Source organism: Echinops telfairi, unplaced genomic scaffold, assembly GCF_000313985.2.
Source record: "Echinops telfairi isolate 266 unplaced genomic scaffold, ASM31398v2 ScPeMD7_7465;HRSCAF=8503, whole genome shotgun sequence".
Lineage (NCBI taxonomy): Eukaryota > Metazoa > Chordata > Mammalia > Afrosoricida > Tenrecidae > Echinops > Echinops telfairi.
Window position 1 is genome coordinate 684,454 of NW_022111365.1, and position 4,574 is coordinate 689,027.

Below are 4,574 nucleotides of genomic sequence, written 5' to 3' on the forward strand. Positions count from 1 at the left end.
GGGCAGCTGCTGTAGGCGTTCCCACCACAGCTGCACCTGTCTCAGCAGAGCAGCCAAGTGAATCCAGGCGTGGGGTCCTGGACTGAGGGTGGAGTGGTTCTATTGGGGATCGCATCAGTGGTGGCATTGCGTGCTGGGGTTGCTCAACCTGATCATCTGAGATGTTCCAAGAATCAGATCCTGGGTCACCGAAGCCCCGACTTGGGACAAATGTGTGGGATGGGGGTGGGGTGCTGTCCCAGGGGGATCTTTCACTCACCAGACTCCTTCCACTTCGCTAACTGGACACTAAATCCGCTTTGGTCGAAAGAGCCCTCAGAGTGTGCGGCTCACCTGGTTCACCATCTTCATTTTCGGTGGATGGATTTAATTCTGGGTTCTCACTTCTCTTTCATTGGTGTCATAGTTACATAATCTTGCCAACTTGAGACTATCAAGAGTGAAGGGGTGGAGTTTAGCTTGTCAATCAGGGCTCAATTTGATGACCTCATTTGAAGGCACTAAGGAGATACTGTGTTTCCCTGAAAGTAAAATATACCCCCCAAAATAAGACCTACTTAAACAGTTTTGCCTCTTGCTGAAATTAAGGCATCCCCTGAAAATAAGACCTCCCCGACCATAAAGCCTCCCCGATAATAAGGCCCCCCAAAGCTACCATAACTCTGGACTCTGGACCGTAGCAGTGGGCGCCGCCACGCAGCTCACTGTTGGCGGTAGCGCAGCCGGAGCAGATAGGAAGTGGGAGTAAATGTACCATAGATTGTTGTACATGGAAATAATGGTAATAACAAGGAATTCTTGATACTGTAGGATTCACAGTTTGTCTGATTATGCTGGTTTGTGATGACAACTACTACTGTACCGTATACTGGTAATACATTTCCTTTTTTGTTGTTCAGCAATAAATGTGTACCGTATTCTTCTTCATGGAAAGATAAGGCATCCCCTGAAAAAATAAGACTTAGCGCATCTTTGGGAGCAAAAATTAATATAAGACACTGTCTTATTGTTGGGGAAACAGGGTAAATAGTTTGCTGGAGGCAGGACACTTACACACTCCCTTCAAGACATTCCTGATGAGAAACCTGATGGAGATAAGTTGATGCAGCCAGAGCTCTGGAGCTGGAGGAGCCATGTGGAGACCCAATCATGCCAGTGCTGAGACGCTTTCACCATCACTGGATCCACAATACTTCCACCTACTGGCCTGTGATCTTCCTGTGTTCAGCGTCATTGCATGGCTGCATGAGTATAGAGAGGAATTTATGGCCTAGTATTGACATATGGGGTAATATCGGACTTATCGACTTGATCTGGACTGGTATGTTTTCTTAAGGTACAATTGCTCTTTGATATAAAGTTCTTTCTTACACATGTATGAGTGTCCACGAATTTGTTTCTGTAGTCTACCCAGACTAACACAATTGGTCTGCGTGTCTGTTGTTGAACAAGTGGCAGCCTGTTTTGACGACCATAGTTGTATTGTAGTTCTTGTAATATAGAAGTATAAGACCTTTTACTGGTTCTTATTCAGCAATGTGTTGCATATCTGCCATCTCTTTCCATATAAAGTTAGTAATTGACTTATTCATCTTTTTAACCAGTGTGATGGAATCTAGGTTATTGTGTTATATCTATAAATTGTATTATATCTATAAATTGCTTTGGATAGTACTGACCTTTTCATGATGCTGTTTTTCTATTCATGAGAATGATCTTTTTGTTTTCATTTATGTAAGTCTCCTTTAGTTTGTTTTAATAGTGGTTTGTAACTTTTTGGTGTTAGTTGCTTAAAACCTGGTTAGATTTTATTCCTAAGTGATTTATCTTTTTGGTTGCTAGTGTAAATGGTGTTATTTTCTTTCATTTCCTTTTCAGAGTTTCTTTGTTGACATCTGACTGATTTTGAATGTTGGTCTTGTATCTTGATACTTTGCGAAATCATTCAATTAGTTCCACTGGGTTTCTTACCAAGTTTCTGACATTTCTATGTTTTTGATATGTGCAAATAGAATATTTTCACTTCATTCTTTCCTATTTGGAAATTCCTTTCTTGACTTATTCCCCTGGCTAGGACTTCAAATATGGTGTTGAGTGGGAATGGTGATCAAGGACATCCTCATGTGTTTGCAGTATGCAAGGGAATACTTTGTCTCCATTGAGAATAATGCTCTCCATTGATTTATAGTATATGGCCTTAATTATATAGACCTTTCTCTTTATACTATTTTTGCTGAGAATTTTAATCGGGAATTAATTGCCTCATCTTTTATTTCTACATGAGAAAGTTAAGTGGGTTTTTTAGAAGAGGAATTACTGGGTCAAAAAAAACCCCAACACTTTCAGTGTCTTGATAGATTTTGCCTGATTCTTTTAATAGAGTTTGTACCAATTTATAGTCCTAACCACACTACATATTTATTTTTCTATATTGTTGTCAAACCAGTTTGTTAAAAGTATATCTAACAGCTGAGAAAAGTTTACGTGTGTGTGTGTTTCTCTTCCAAGTAAAATTAAATACATTTTAAGGTGCTTTTGTGGTTTAGGGAGCTCTGGTGGTATCGTGCATATGCATTGGGCCGTGATCCGCATCATCACAATTTGAAATCACTAGCAGGTCCGTGGGTGAAAGACTCTGCTTTCTCCTCCTGTACACACTTATAGTCTTTGAAACTCATGGGGGCATCTATGTGACGACTCAGCATTGACTCCATGGTAATGAGTTTGTTTGCTTGTTTTTTTATAAGACCATTCTGTTTATACATTTTACTTATTTGGGTTAGAGTTTTTAGTAATGCTGTGTATTAACCTTAGTGGTATGTTTCATTTTTTCCTTAATTTATTTGTCTTTTAGAAAGATATTTTACTTTCTAACTCTATTTCTAGCCCTGTTAATAAATTTTAGTATCTAGTGAGTATGTAGAAGCTAGGATTGGAAGACTTTGTTTCATGTACTTTGAACATGTTATCAGGAGTGACTAATCCTTGGAAAGGGACCTCATGGCTGGTAAAGTAGAGGGAAGGGAAAAGGAGGAATACCCTCAAGGGGAAGGATTGACACAGTGACTGTAACAATGGACTCAAATATAAGAATAATTATGAACGTGGTGCAGGATTTGCTATGAGTTGGAACCTATCTGATGGCTGGAGCCGCAGCAGCAGCAACAACAAGCGTGTATACAAGGAGTCCCTGCTTGGCGTAAATAGTTAAATGCCGGACTGCTAAAATGTCAGTGATTCACTCACCAGACACACCTCAAAAATAAGGTCTTGTAAATTTCTTCCAAAAGTTTATAGCTTTGAAAACCCTTTGGAGCACAGTTTTTTATTGCTCATGGTGTTACCTTGAGCCAGACTCAGCAAATAACAAGAAGCAAGTAGATTAAAACTAAACAAAAATTTGAAGTACTATTAAGAAAAAACAGTAGCACATTATGGAAGTTTGTAGGTTTATGGAAAGGATAATAATAGAAATGTAGGTGAAAGGAGGCAATGGATGGTGTAAGATATGAAATAATATATAATAATTTTATTATTATTTGTGATCAGGGATTCACAAGAGTGGGGTAGGGAGGGGGAAAAAGAGCTGATACCAGAGGCTCAAGTAGAAAGAAAATGTTTTGGAAATGATGATGGCAACATATGTACAGTGTGCTTGATACAATTGAATTATGGATTATTATAATATATGTAAGCGCCTCCCCCCAATAAAATGATTAATAAAAGAATGGCTAAAGGAAGGCATAGTATTAGCAAAGTCACCTCATATGTTCATTTTGAATATTTTCAAATGTGGATGCCTTTATGTCTAGTCAGAATTAATGGAAAATCAAGGTTCAACTGCTTGTTGGACATCAAAAGGCAACTAGTCATGAATACATGTCATGTTACTTTTGGTAACAAGATAGCTGTTTTCTAAGTAACATTACTGTATTAACATTTATACTATACTATACTATACTATACTATACTATACTATACTATACTATACTATACTATACGTACTATACTATCAGCATTATCTTAGATATAGTTTTCATTCCTTTCCCAAATAATTTTATTGTCATCATGGATATTTCAGTTTAAATAGATGTAAAAAATTTGCCTCCTTTCAGTTGATATAATTGCCAGCATGTTTTAACTTTTAGCAATTCTTTGAGGGCCATAGAGAAGCCTGCCATCTAGGCCCCAGTCTGGGTACTTGCACAAAGATGTAAATGACTGAGCAGAAGGGAATATGAGCTTAATTTAGTAGAAGGTATGATGCTGGACAGGTATATGCATTTCTTCTCTATTAATTTTGATCCTATTTAGTGGTGCCTCTCATTGTGTTTGGCTTTTTCCATATAGCATTATCTTTTTTAAGTTTCTTATGGACCTTTCTTGAGTTTGAGATAAAAAAAGAACATACATAAGAAAAGTTAGTTAAAATAATTATTTTCCAGCTCATTCTCTGGCAACTCTGAGAAGAAAAATTACTACATAAATTATAATTGATGAAGAATCACCATTATTTGTACTGTCCTTTTGGGTATCTGGGTCATAGGCCTTAAGGCAATGGGAGGGAACGATGG